Source organism: Monodon monoceros, unplaced genomic scaffold, assembly GCF_005190385.1.
Source record: "Monodon monoceros isolate NGI ecotype Baffin Bay Population unplaced genomic scaffold, NGI_Narwhal_1 Super_Scaffold_2, whole genome shotgun sequence".
Classification (NCBI taxonomy): Eukaryota; Metazoa; Chordata; class Mammalia; order Artiodactyla; family Monodontidae; genus Monodon; species Monodon monoceros.
The window spans coordinates 36784641-36800286 of record NW_021703776.1 but is presented as its reverse complement, the minus strand read 5'-3'; the positions used below and the strand labels follow the sequence as shown (position 1 = coordinate 36800286).

The following is a 15646-nucleotide window of genomic DNA, read 5'->3' as shown; positions in this document are numbered from 1 at the left end:
TAAAATCAGGCTGCATGCACTCTAGAGTTCGCGAGCCACAGCTGCTGAAGCCCAAGCGCCTAGAGCCCGTGCTCCGCAACAAGAGAAGCCACTACAGTGAGAAGCCCGCGCACCGCAACGAAGGGTAGCCCCTGCTCGCCGCAACTAGAGAAAGCCCGCGCAGACAGCAACGAAGACCCAGCGCAGCCAAAACTAAATAAAATAAATTTATTAAAAAAATTATACTAAGTGAAAGAAGCCAGACACAAAGGTTGCATATTGTATGATCCTGTTTATATTAATTGTCCAGAATACGCAAATCCATAGAGTTCGAAAATAGATTAATGGTTGCCGAGGGATATGGGGAGTTACTGCTTCATGAGTATGGGGTTTCCTTTTGGTATGATGGAAATATTCTGGTACTAGATAGTGTTGATAGTTGCACGACTTTGTGAATATACTAACAACCACTGAATTGTAAACTTTATACATTTTATGGTATGTGAATTATATCTCAATTTTAACAGTAAAAAAACAATCAAATCAAATAAAATCAAATAAAATCAGGCTGCAACTTACTGTGACTTTGGGCAAATCATTTAAATTTCCAGTGCGTTCGGTTCCTCATCTGCCAAAGGGGGAGATACCACCTACCTCACCTGTTAGAAGGGTTAAATGATAATATTGGTTAAGCATTTAAACAATGGTTAGCACATAGCAGCCTCAAACAAAGAAATATAGTCTGACCAAATGCTGCCCTCCCTTCCAAATCTTTTTCCTAGGCCCAGAATAGGTAGGGCCAGCTTCATGGGCATGTTACCTGTGCAGTCACGCAGGACCCCACACTTAGAAGGGCCCACATTTGACATAATGTTTTGTTGCCATCTTGAAATACATAACGATTCTTTTCTTTTTTTTTGGTAAATTTATTCATTTATTTATTTTTGGCTGCGTTGGCTCTTCGTTGCTATGCGCGGGCTTTCTCTAGTTGCGGCGAGCGGGGGCGGCTCTTCGTTGTGGTGCACGGACTTCTCATTGCGGTGACTTCTCTTGTGGAGCACGGTCTCTAGGCACGCGGCCTCAGTAGTTGTGGCTCGTGGGCTCTAGGGCGCAGGCTCAGTAGTTGTGGTGCATGGGCTTAGTTGCTCCATGGCATGTGGGATCTTCCTGGACCGGGGCTCGAACCCACGTCCCCTGCATTGGCAGGCGGATTCTTAACCACTGCACCACCAGGGAAGTCCCGAAATTCATAATGATTCTTGAACATCATGTCCGGCATGTCCATTTTGCACTGGGCCCTGAAAATTATGTAGCCAATCCTAACAATATACTATCCTGAGATTTCCTTATCAATTCAATCTCTTCTCTGAGCATTATCTTTAATTAATTTTTTAATTATCTTTAATTCTTTTCTTACCTTAAGTCCTGATGATACCATTTTCCTTGTCTGATGCAGAGGTTTTTGGTTTTTCTTTTTCTATTATACCCCATACACCACAGGACCAGAAGGTAAGGGGTTGGCTATGTATCACTCCCTCCCATTTGAAGCTTGCACCATCAGACTAAACCACCCACTACATCTCCTCCTTATTCTCATATTTTGACCCAGTTTGTCCCTCTTGACTCATTCTCTTCTCCATCTCAACTCATGCCATCATTCTTGGTCACTTCAGAATGCATACGGATGAACCATTTACCCTGCCTGTCAGATCCTTCCCTTCCTCACCTTCAGTTACCTGTTCCTCCACCCGCTCCCAACCAGTGATGCTGGTTGCATCAGCAGTAACTCACCATCCCTGAAAACTTAAAATCCGTCACTCCCTTCCCTGGCGCCAACTGCTGTTCTTTCGGCTTGCATTCCCAAGTACTCATTTTGCCAGAAGTCCTCAACTTCAGTGAAACATCTAACCCATTGCCTTCACGTTTCACTCTCTTCCAACTTAATTATGTTTCCTCTTCCCCCTTTAACCTGGCTTTTAGTCCATGTTTCCTAACTGAAATAATTCCCTTTTAATTATTTTACCTTGAGTGCCTCCTTTTTTCTCTAGCACGTTCCCCTGAAAAATCCCAAATATTGGCTGAAACCATTTAAAAATTTTTTTCACGCCAGCATCTGAGAAGCTAAATGTAATTGTAGATAAACAACTAGGAAGAATACAACCACTTGAAATTTATGCTAAAATTTTCATACAGCTATTTAACACTGCCAGGCAATCCTACTGCACTCACATAGTAGTTTCATTTCCCCAAATAAAATCATAAACAGCATTTTTATACTCTCTTCAGTCTTTTCAAACTACTGCCCATTTCTCTGCTCCCCTTCATTGCAAGGCTGCTAGGATGATTTTTTTTAGTACTTATTAATCCTATTTCCTGCCATTCATTATTCAACTTATGACATTGTAGGTTTTTTCCCATCACTCCCAAGAATCTATTCTTTTGTTACAGTCACTTACGACCATCATCTTGCCAAATCTGCTGTTCTGTCCTCTTCTTACTTGACCTTCACCAGCATTCTATGGTTGACAGTCTCTCTTCCTTTGGTTTCCAGATATTTGACACTTTTCTGTCTTGCCTTTACCTAACTCCTCACTGGTGAGCTCTTCTAAGATTCTTTCCTCTTAATATTTTCCTGACTCAATCCTGGTGTGTGATTTCCTTGGTTGCTCTTATCCAATTCCATGGTGTAAATACCATATACATAAGGTGAAAAACTACCCCAGTTTGCCAAGGAATAAGAGGATTCCCAGGTCTTAGAACTTTCAGTACTAAAACAGGGAGAGTCCTGGGTAAACTAGGATGATTGTTCACATTACCTATGTGCTAATAACTCCCAAAATTATGCCTCTCGTCCACACCTCTCTGATGAGCTTTATTTCCATTTTGGTGTGTAATATACATTTCAAACTCAAATTTGTCCAAGCCAGAAATCTTGATTTGTGCCTTCAATTTTTTCTTCTCCCATTAGCTGCATCTCCATAGATATCATCATAGTGTACCAGTTATTATGTAAAAAAAAAAAAAAAAAAAAAAGGGAGAGAAAAGGAAAGGGAAGGAAAGGAAAGAAGAGAAAAGGGAAGGGAAGGAAACTAGAAATCATCCATGGCTCCTCATGACTCTTCCTTTTCTATCCTCCAGTCCAGTTACCACCACCTGGTCCATGCCACCACCATCTCCTACTTGCACCACCACAATAGTCTCCTAACCACTCCCTGTTTAACTCTTTATCCTTTCCAAACCATTCTGCATGATGAAAGGTGGGACAATTCTAGTTTTAAACTAGAAAATTCTTCTGTACGATATATATAAAGAGTCATTTCTTTTCAAAACATTTCAGTGGCTTACTACCTCTTTGAGAATAGCAACCAAACATCTCTCCAGGTCTTATAACAGTGCTTCTCTATCAACCTGTGGAGAGGATAAGTTTGTTTTAGTTTATGCTTTTGTTTTTTCTCTATTGCACCATGGACTGACATACGGTCCTACTGCATATGACTGGAAGCAATCCGCAACATGAGCTGCACCATCCAACTTCAAACTCACCTGAACTGAGGTGAGTCTGGTGATCAAGGGCTGGAATCTCAGCAATGTCAAGCTGCTATAAAGGGTTTAAAATTTAAGTACTTTTCCTGTTTGCTGACTAGAAGCGGTTCAACTCAAACTTTTATTAGCAGTGGTCTATAAGTCTCTGCCTCCCTGACCTTAATCCACACCACCTATCCATGTGCCCCTGACACAGCTCGTGCCCTGGCTTCCTTTCTGCCCTTCAAATGAACTGTCAGGCCTGTGGATTCAGCTTAGAATATTCTTTGTCCAGCTCTCCACAGTAAAGCTCATTGTTATTCTTCAGGTCTCAGCTCAGACACTTTCCTCAGAGAGGCTATCCCAAAGGCTCCCTCTCTCAGGTGATGGTCTCTAATTACTCTCTGAATCATAATAGAGTTTATTCCCTTTACAATACATTCTAGAATGTTAACATATTTTTAATTTTTGTGTTTTAAATTTTGAAATTAATTAGGACTAGTATAATAAGTAAAACCATCCTTTGCTTGCCAATTCTACACTTTCTGAGGAAACCAGAATTAAGAAATGGATATGTATCATCTTTTCAGTACAAATACATATAAACACACACCTTTCTTTTTTTTTAATGGACTCATTCTCTACATATTACTCTGTGAAATAATTTTTCACCTAAGAATATATTTTAGACATTTCTAAAGTCTATAGACCAAGACTACACTATTTTATGGTTTCTCTTGAAGCAGGTATACATAACTCAGGTAGGTAGTTTTACATAAATGAGATTTTTGGTTATGTTTTTAATTTACAAGGTTTGTTTTCTTGGTTTGCCTACTTCTTCTCTGTTCCCTTTCTTCACCTTCATCAATTCACCCTCCCCCATTATGATTCTTGTAAAAACTCTGCCACTTTTTATAGTGTGTGTTGTGTGTTGTTCTAGTTGTTTCTCTGCATCTTGCTTTTCTCACTCAACAACTCACTGTCATAATCACTCCAAGACAAATGACACAGGTCTTACTCACTGTTTGTAATTGCTTTTTAATAGCCCATAGTGTAAATGTATCATAATTTTTTCTCAATTGAAGGCCATTCACTCTTTCAGACTTTTGCCTCTACGAAAAAGTACAATAAACATCCTCGTATGTATATTTTTATACAGTGGTGCTTTTACTTCTGAAGAATGGGGTTGCTTCTAAGGCTATGGTTATTTAAAATTTTAGAAGCACTGCTAAATTGTTTTCCAAAATGATGAGAATAATGTATAATTCCAGTAGCAAAGAATATGTAATTCCCTTCATACCCACCAGCAGCAGGTTTATTGAAATTTTACAATTTTGTCAGTGGTCGATGGTAAAGTGATACTTCCTTGTTATTTTAAGGACAGGAAATTTGAGTTTACTCTTTTGTGAATTCCCTATCCATATCCTTGAAGTATTTTTCTATTGAGTGGTTTGTCTTTCTCTTTACAACTTGTAAGGATTCTTTCTGTATTATAGACGTTAAATGCTCATCATCTGGGTTGCAACCTTTTATGTTCTTCCCCCACTTCTATCGTTTATCTGCTGACTTTATTTATGTTAGTGTAGTGGACATTTGTCACGTTTGTGGCTGTTCCAGGATCTACTGAACACTTTTTCTATATGTGGATGATATTCCACTTATGAGTTCTGTCTCCTAGAAACTTGCTTTCCCAGGTTCCCTTTCAGCTAGGGTACTAGAACATGCCCCAGCCCCTTCCTATTAGATTCACCTGCACATAACTCTAAGGTGGAAATGATCGAGGCAAGACAGTGAATGTGGTACTGATGTCCTACAGAGACAGCAGTGCTATCTTCTCAAAAGCAGTCCCTCACTATAGTTTGGTCATTTTCCCTTCCAAATTGCTTTTCTGAACATACAGTTAAAATGTATGTTGTTTTCAACCAAGAACCTTAACTGATACTGATATCAATGTGTATACAAAAGTTATAATTTTTATGTCAACTATATCTCTTTATTTTTTCTGGGTTTCTGATAACATTACAAAGTTTCCCCTTAACCCCTATATTGTATAGGTAGCCTTGGTGATTTTCTTCTGTTTTATTTTTAAATTTTAAATCAATAGGGAACAATTAAATGCACATGTATACATATATATTTGTATTTTTATGTTTATGTAAATATTTATAAACAATATATACATGTAAACATTATACGGAGAGAGAGAGAAATCAGTGCTGTCCAACAAAACATTTTGCAAAGCTGGAAAGCTTCTATAATCTACACTGCCCAATAAAGTAAACACTAGCCACACTTTAAAACATGACTAAAGCAGCTGAGAAACATAATTTTTAAATTTAAGTTCCATTAAAATGTAAATAACACTTGTGGCTAGTGGCTACAGCACTGAACAGCACATATAGTGAGAGTGGACCCAACTTAGTTTCCCTCTGGATAAATAGCTAATTGTCATCCCCACTTAATAAATAAGTCACTCTTTTCCCACAGAATAGAAATACTAACGTTCCCATATATGAAATTTTCATATACATTTATTTTCTAGATTCTCTGTTTTTTATGGATCCATATGGCCAATACCATATTGATTTGACTGTAGTGACTTTATAGTCTGATGAATAATGTGTGAAGCGTATTTCGCAGCTTCTGATTCTCCTATAATCAAACTTTTCTTGGTTGCTTCAGACATATATTCTTCCAAGCGAAATTTTATATCATTGTATCCAATTCTGAAATCAGCCTTGATGAAGTTCTATTTATTAGTGCCTCAAATTTATAGGAGAATTTTGAAGAATTGACATTTTTACTGTATTAATTCCTCCCATCCAAAATCACACGGTTTTTCCATAGTTCAAAGATTGTTTTATGTCCTTTAATAGTCTATGAGTAAGATTCACAGATTTTTTTTTCAACATAGGTCCTGTGTTTTCTTTTTAAAAGTCATCTGTGAGAATATTATGCTGTTTACTATAAACAGCTATCTTTCCATTTTCATCGCCATTTGCTTATAGACAACATAGACAAAAGCTCTTGGTCTTAACATATTTATCTTGTTTTTATCTTAAATTCTCTTATCCATTATTTTTCATTGATTCTGATTTTAATTAGAATCTTAGGGTTTCTAGACATATAATACTGTCATTAGGGAAAAAAATTCTATTTTCTAATGTTTTTACTAAATTTTTTTTAACTTACCATTCCAAAGCAATGGCAGCAGTAGAAATTTACATCTAATTTTTCATATTAATTGCAATGAGAATTTTCTAACTTAATGATAATTAGTTTAATTTGAGGTTGATTATTGTCATATTTTATTCTTTTAATTCATAAATTTAAAAATATGTATCTTTATTGGAGTATAATTGCTTTACATTGTTGTGTTAGTTTCTGCTGTATAACAAAGTGAATCAGCTATGCGTATACATATATCCCCATATCCCCTCCCTCTTGCGTCTCTCTCCCACCCTCCCTATCCCACCCCTCTAGGTGGTCACAAAGCACCGAGCTGACCTCCCTGTGCTCTGCGGCTGCTTCCCACTAGCTATCTATTTGACATTTAGTAGTGTACATATGTAAGTGCCACTCTCTCACTTCATCCCAGCTTACCCTTCCCCCTCACCGTGTCCTCAAGTCCATTCTCTACGTCTACGTCTTTATTCCTGTCCTGCCCCTAGGTTCTTTAGAACCTTTTTTTTTTTTTAGATTCCATATATATGTGTTAGCATATGGTATTTGTTTTTCTCTTTCTGACTTACTTCACTCTGTATGACAGTCTCTAGGTCCATTCACCTCACTACAAATTACTCAATTTCGTTTCTTTTTATGGCTGAGTAATTTTCCATTTTGTCTATGTGCCACATCTTCTTTATCCATTCATCTGTCGATGGACACTTAGGTTGCTTCCATGACCTGGCTATTGTAAATAGTGCCACAATAAACATTGGGGTGCATGTGTCTTTTTGAATTATGGTTTTCTCTGAGTATATGCCCAGTAGTGGGATTGCTGGGTCATATGGTAATTCTGTTTTTAGTTTTTTAAGGAACCTCCATACTGTTCTCCATAGTATCAATTTACATTCCCACCAACAGTGCAAGAGGGTTCCCTTTTCTCCACACCCTCTCCAGCATTTGTTGTTTGTAGATTTTCTGATGATGCCCATTCTAACCGGTGTGAAGTGAAACCTCAGTGTAGTCTTAATTCATATAATTTTTTTCAGAATGTATTGATATTAGCATATGATTTTTTTTAATAGATTGATGTACGTCATTATACTGATAGGTTTCTGGATATTACAACTATCTCTTTTTTTTACAAAGATCTTTGTGTATTTACATAGGAGTTTGAGTTGCATTTTTGTTTTTTATGATAGCTTCATAAGGTTTTATATTAAGAATTTTTTCCAGGGGAGTAGTAGCTTAAATAACATAGGAATTATCTATTTTTTATAAAGACTTGATACAATCCAGCTGGGAAAATCTGTGGCCTTAGTGGCTTTCATTAATGGCAGATTTTTAACCTTCTCAATCACTTTTTGATTATTGAACTTTTTTTTACCTTCTCTTGGGATAATTTTAGATATTTAAATTATGTTAGAAAAGCATCTATGTCACCTGTGTCTAAGTTTTTCAGATTTGTTGTCATAGAATTGTCTGCAGACATACTTTATTATTTTATTACTATTTTAATCACACCTCTAGTTATGTCTCATATCTCATTCCCATTCTTGCAAATTTTGCCCCTTTCTAGTCCCTTAATCAGGCTTCTTTTTCTTGCTCTTCAAATCTCACTTGACTTTCAGTATAGTTCAGTAGTTGAAGAAAATGTGATCTCTGAAGTCTGAATAGCTATAATTGTATGCTATTATAAAACATTTGTCACTATGAATAATAAGAAATTCTTTTGTTACCTTGAGTCTTCAAATGTAGCTCAATCAGAAGGTCTACTCCTATTCAGTGATCAAAACTCAGTCCCCCGTTGAGGGCCTATCAGGGGAAGAGAGGAGAGACGGGGCACAAACTGTATTTAGTAAACAGGTGAGGGCAACTGTTTGTTGGCAGCAATCAGGAGAAGAAGGAAGCAAAGAGAACAAGAAAATTCTTGTTTGACTGACATTGTTCTGAGCTGGCGTGGTAATTCCTGAGGCCTGCAGACATAAAGCTGACTCTGAGAGTATTTCTTAGGTTCTTCAGAAACCTCCATCTCTAGGGAAGAGGTTGGTTGATTACTCCTTTTGTATTCATTGAGAATCCTTCAGGGTCTGGGCCTCTTCAGTATCTCTCCCTTGAGATCACATCCCCTCCTTCAGAGAGGAGCCTGCAGAAACTGAGATGATCTCATGCAGGTTCTTTCTCACGCACGGCCCGTATATGGTGTGGGTCGGATGGCTCAGGTGTCTTTCCTTTGAGAACTTCTAAGCACAAGAGTTAGTCCCTGCTTCCCCCCTCCTTGCTTATCTACCAGCTGCTGGCTAGTCACTCATTTGTGACCTTTATACCTAACAGCCGAAGTCAGACACTAGGCTCCGGTGTCTCCCCCAGTCTGCCATGGAGTGAACTAGATTTTCAGTGTTCTCTTAAAGCCCTCTCTTTAGATCTGAAGTGAAGAACAAAATAAGCCCCACCCTCTGCCTTTATAGTGTGAATTCACAGAACAGCTATTTCTAAATAATTCCTTTACTAAATTATAACAACGGTTCAGACTCAGAAAAATGAACGAGCTTAAGCCATTTTAAGCAGAAAAACGATTAACTCACTTAACTGGTGCCTACCAATCTGGGCAAGGCAGCAGAGGAGGCTCCAACTGGGCCTGGAAGACTGACTCCCAACCACTGCAGAGAGGACCCATCAGGCCTTGGCCACTCCTGCCACAATCAGGAAACTCCACCCGACACTATGTACCAGTTTCTACTGCAGTTCCTGAGGATGCAATGGTGAGCAAAGCAGACAGTAAATTCCTGCAACCGTGAACTCTTACTTTTGGGGGGAAAGTGGGGATGGGAGACAGGGAGCAAGTGAGGTAAATATGTAAAATATACATTATGTTAGATGCTAATGATTGCTATGGAGACAGATAAAAGAGGCATTTTGCAATTGCAAGTAGGATTTTACAGTTGAAACATTGTTACTTTTCTTACAAGATTGACACATACAAACATATCTGAACATTTTTTGAATAATCCTTGATATTTTCTGCACGTGTTACCTCTTGGGATAACGCCCCAAGTCTCTCAGCCAGTCTCTCTGCCAGTAAATGGGGAGTGAGAATTCGAACTCAGGACTGGCTGTCTCCAAAGCACATGCTCTTTCCACTACCCACTATTTTTTCTTTTTGTGGTGTGTGGGCCTCTCACTGTTGTGGCCTCTCCCATTGCAGACCACAGGCTCCGGACACACAGGCTCAGCGGCCATGGCTCACGGGCCCAGCTGCTCCACGGCATGTGGGATCTTCCCGGACCGGGGCACGAACCCATGTCCCCTGCATCGGCAGGCGGACTCTCAACCATTGCGCCACCAGGGAAGCCCTACCCACTGTTTTTTATAATAAAATATAAATGAGTTTTAGATTTGCCACATCTCAGTTCTTTTATTAATGTGCATATAATTAAGAATTGATATCATTTAGAGAAATCACTGAATCTAAGTAGATTAAAGCAAATGCCTTTGGGTCTTTCTAGTCATAAGGCCATTCCTGGAAAGTTCTGGACACCTGTCTTAATGCCTAGTTATTGCTCAATCTGAAAACATGGTGCCTTGAGTTGGACCTTGTTAGATGGTAACCAAGATGGCTGCAGAGTTGGTGAGGTGTGTTTGATGTTATCTGTACATTCTCCCAGAACTGCTCTAGTCCTTCCAGTTTATATATTGAAACACTCAGGAGTAATCACCATTCTTAACAGACTGGATCTTGTCCAGGCCCAGATTCTTGGGCTTCTCTGAATCTCATATAATGGCCCCGGAATCAAACCCTATTAACTGCTAAGGACCACCCAGGAGTAGCCCTTAAACTGGTTGTAGACATATCGAATTTCCCAGAGCTCCTTCAAGCTAAAGTGGGTCACCCAGACCACACAGAGGCAGGACAGGAGATCTAGTGGAGTTTTGGGTTGGACTCTACTTCCAAAGAATGTGTGATGTCTTCTCCAGCACCGAGAAAACAAGCCAGAGAGGCTAGAGCCTATTCACTCATGGAAACAGCTTGGATGCAGTGTATCATCCTACCACTTGGCTTCAGTAATGTGCATGAGTATCCACTGTCCTCATCTGAGGATCACAGCTTATGAATCCTAAATTGTGAATTTTCCCAAGAATGTTGTAAAAGCCATCTGTCCAATCTAGCCTAACCAATGGATTAAAGAAAGCTTTCACTTTGTTTTCTCTCAATTGTCTCTGTCTGATTCTTGGTAAATTCAGATTATTTTCATCAGTATTTTTCTAGAAAATTATTAACTAGGTAATTATATGTGCATTACAATTTTTAGATGACATGTGTTATATATGTGGAAGAGTCACATCGTTTGTCATTCAGTTTATTTCTGCCCATGAGTTTTGGGAACAACACAATCAGAAATATCTACAACATGAAGATTATATCAGAGTGAATTCTGTGAACTGACAGTAGTAAATTGGGATTTGCTTTACTTTTCTTAAAGCCTGATTGTGCTGGTACAGTACTTGAACTTACACCTAGTTGTATGTCTTTGTTTTATATGAGCCAAAGTGGAAAGTGATAAATGAGCATATTGAACCATTCTCTAGCTGAGAATTTTTGACCTTCTGAGTATCTATTACCACTGCCATGTTCTAAGCCTTTCTACTAAATCCCTTGAGCAGTCCAAAATTGATATTGTTATTTAGAAGAAATTTTTCTTGTGTAAAGAGATATTAGTATGGTTACACTACAAGTCACCATATAATCTGATCTAAGCATAGCAATGCCTCTGAAAAACCCAGGATGCTGCTTTTCCTTTAACCGTCCATCAACCCGATGACTGAGAATGTAAGACAATTTTATTTATGATATTCCACTTTCTGCCGAAACCAAGAACAAGAGGTCTCATCAGTTTATAAAATATTTAAAATTTCATCTAAGATAGATAAATAGATGCGCAAGTGATAGTTCTATAGAGAAAAGAGAAAATTCTGCTAATTTGTCTATTTCTTGAATAAGAGGGGTGGGGGGCTAACCCAAGAGTCATTTGTCAACCACCATGTGGAATCACTTATGCCAGACCGGGCCATCAATTAAATTGGAAAGCACTGCACTGCACTTTCTAGATTGTAGAAAAAATGCTTATACAAATGAAAAAGAGGGAGCAGCAAGACTGTACCTAGTTGATCCAATCCCCCAAGTTCCTCCAGTTCTATTACCATAGACTGTCTTTCATCACCTCCTGGATTTACACTACAACTGCACTGCAATACCAGCATCCAGTTACATATCCACACCACTGGTTAGCAGACACCCTAAGAAATCTCTCCAGTTTAGTCATTTATGTGTCAGTGAGCAGGGAGCCCCACTTCCCTCATTGCCACAAAACTTACTTCTGCAGGACTGGAGTGATGGCCAAACATTTACAAGCCATTTTCTTTGGCTGACAATTTAGTTTTTAAACCCTTAATGGAGCATCTGCAACTACTGTTGTATTGACATAATTTCAAATGCAGTTGTGTTTCCAGTAATCTATGACAGTTTTAAAAGTTTGAAGAGACCAGGAGCTGGAGACAACAGCAGAGCAGATGTGTTTCATTGGGATTTGTTAATATCTTACTAAGCTATGTTATAGAGACATTTCAGGAGGCAGGCATCAGCTCAAGCAACAACTCATCTTTAAACACACATACTTCCATGTCAAGTGATAAAATGAGAACACACAAGCCACCAAACACCCAGCCCAGTATGCAACTATCATAGATATATATAAGGTGAATGAGTAAAACACAGTCTCATAAGTTACATGAGTTCAAGGAGCTTCTATTCCGGGGGCGGGGGGGTCGGAAGGGGAGGGAGTGGCAAAATCAGATTGAAACAAAAATAACAAATAAGTAAATTACAATTCTTCCCAGAAGGTGACAAGTGCAATGAAAAGGTGAACAAGTGGAACACGGTAAGGGAGCTCCAAAGTACAGGGATTGGCGAGGGGTGTCAGGTCACAGAATCTTAGTCAGTATACTGTCTGACAAAGTGATATTTGAACACTTAAAGGATGTGAGGGGATTAGGAATTCTTTTTAAATAATAAATTATCAATTAAATATGAAAGTATAAACAATTAATATGATAAATTGCACAACAATCTGATAAACAGAGCTGAAAACTGAGTAAGTTGTCTGAGAGCAAGAATGATGGTAAAAACAAACTTTCCTCAATTCTCACTGTGCTCCTCCCAACTGCTGCTTTTCCATAACTCCCTTCTTCCTCATTTCCTGCTTTGCTCTTCTTTTCTTTCCCTGACAAATTCACATGCTTTTTCTCCCTTTATAGGTGTACTTTTTAAATTACATGAATAACTAGAAGTGCTTCCAAGAATACATTATTATTTTCCCAGGAAACCAACACACCCACTTACCTTATTCTTGCTAGAAACACCTTTTTTTCTTTACTCAGGTTGTGACCATCGGAATTATAGTAAGCGCTGTCTCATTTAACGATTTTAATTTTGTTCCTAAAACCTTGCCCTAAAGTGAAAGGTCGTAAATTGAAAGCAAAATTCATTAATTTTAAAGGGAAATTACGAGGTATATTATTCCAATCCAAAATACTCAAAAAAATTCTATAGACTGGAATATATATAGATCAAGTGAACAATGAAAACAAGTTTATATAAATAAATAGTATGAATAAATACAAACAAGAGTTTGAAAATAAAAGTCTGAACATAAATTGTAATGAAGTTTATTTTACTCACCGAGGAAGGAAGAGACTGAATAAGGGATGGCAGTCACAGTTGGTGCTTATCTTCAGACAGGAATTTGAAAACTGGATCTGCTGGATATATTAGTTTCCTAGGGCTGCCATAACAAATGATCACAAGTTGGGTGGCTTGGAACAACAGACATTTGTTCTCTCATAGTTCTGAAAGCCAAAGGTCCAAAATCAAGTCCAAAAGCCTTGGCAAGCCTTCCGGAGTCTCCGAGGGAGAATCTGTTCCATGCCTCTCTCTTAGCTTTTGGAGATTGCAGGCAATCCTTGGCATTCCTTGGCTTGTAGATGCATCATTTTAATCTCTGCCTCTGTCTTCACATGGTGTTCTCCCTCTGTGTCCCTGTGTCCAAATATCCGTGTTCTCATGAAGACATAAGTTGTTTGATGAGCACTCACCCTCCATTATGATCTTATCATGACTTGAGTACATCTACAAAACCCTATTTCCAAATAAGCTCCTATTCACAGGTACCAGAGTTCAAGATTTGACCTTATCTTTTTGGGAGACACAGTTCAACCCACTGGAAAAGAATTTCTTTAAGACTGTGACGAAATAAAGGCTAAACCTGAGAGCAGTGGAACACGTGGACACACGTGGAAACATGTACAAAAGAGACTATAGATTCAGAAGATGCAACATCTGTCTTCTCACCTGGCATCCTAACGCAGAGCAAAAATGTTTTGTTTCATCCAGACATGATGCTCGATTTGAATTTGTTGCAAATGATATTCTTATTAGAAATTATTGTGTTAAGTAATTGGCAATTGTGACTTTTCCTGGAAATATATTGTTTATAGTTTTCAGTACATTTTGGGATGAAACAGTTATTTCAAAAAAGTGTTATTTTGAGAAAAGTGAGCTGTTATGGTGAAACTGGTCAATTGAACAGTCATAATGTGAAGTAAATCTATATCTTTAGATTCAAGAGCAACTCAACTGTAATCTAGATTCATCGTTTATTTTCATGATAATATACTAAAAGCAGTATTTCCAATGTATGCTAATGAGTAGGCCCTTAAAATTCTTAAATATCCCTGTAGTGTATAATTTCTGCATAAAAATGGAGGGAGAGAAAAAAGATTGCTGCCATGTGGATGTTGCAGGTTCATTTTCTGATTTGAACACCAACTGTTATTGGTTGAATTATGTTCCCTCAAAATATATGTTGAGGTCCTAACTCCTAGTACCTCAGAAGGTTATTTGGAAATAGGGTCTTTGCAGATGTGCTCAAATTAAGGTGAAGTCATTAGGGCCCTAATCCAATATGAATGGTGTCCTCATAAAAGAAATGTGCACAGAGTCAGACACTATGTGAAGAGGTTTTACGAACCTTTATCTTCACATAGATAAAGGCAGAACACCATGCATGTACAGATGAAGGCTGAGATCAGGGTGAGGCATCTATAAGCCAAGGAACACCAAAGATTGCCAGAAAACCACCAGAATCTAGGAGAGGCATGGAAAGGATTGTCTCTTACAGCCAATCCTGTCAATACCTTGACCTTGGATATAGCCTCCAGATCTGTGAGACAATAAATTTCTACTGTTTAAGTCACCTAGTATGTGGTACCTTGATATGGTAGCCCCAGAAAATGAATACATCTCCTACTGTCAGAAAATTTTATGCCTCTTGGTGTGAAGGGGACTAAAATTGATATGACATAAAAATTTAAAGTTATTTATTATATGCCATGGACCTTCAAGTTTGGTCTTGAACAATGGAAACCTCAAATACTGAATGCCAGGGGTGTATCCTATACTGGAGCTTCCCAGTACAACCGTGTCCCTACCTCTCTGGGAGAGTATGGTTTAATTATTGCTCCAATGAGAGACGAAACTCAGGTTCCTATAACAAGGGTGGTCAGTGGATGAAGTTGCATCTCTTCTCTTTCACTTTGGGTGACTTAACTCCAAAGAGGAGTCTGAGATGGCACTGAAATGTAACATATATGTAGCAGTAACTCCTCACTACCCGCATAACCTCCACGTTTTTATTCCTTCCTTTGTGAGAGAGGATAGCGGAAGGCAAGTACCCAGCTAAAAATATATTTCTCAGCCTCACTTGCTCAAAGGATGCTAAGATGCACGCACATCTTATAAGCAAGATGTGATAAACAGCTGGATGAGACCTCTGGAAAAGTTTATTAAGCTGACAAGTGCCCCTTCTTTTCTTCTTCCTCAAAAACTGGTGGTAAGGTGTTGAGGTCCAGCAGTCACTTGGGGACC

General features: G+C 38.5%; 1 long non-coding RNA gene across 1 annotated transcript; it reads right to left on the bottom strand.

The window, feature by feature from the left end:
• Positions 1–567: 567 nt before the first annotated feature.
• On the bottom strand, positions 568–14035 carry LOC114901701. Its single transcript, XR_003795259.1, has 5 exons — positions 13403–14035; positions 13064–13172; positions 8610–9414; positions 8406–8481; positions 568–638 (listed from the first exon to the last, which is right to left on the bottom strand). It is a non-coding gene; the product is annotated as an uncharacterized LOC114901701 (long non-coding RNA).
• Between the last annotated feature and the right edge of the window lie 1611 nt (positions 14036–15646).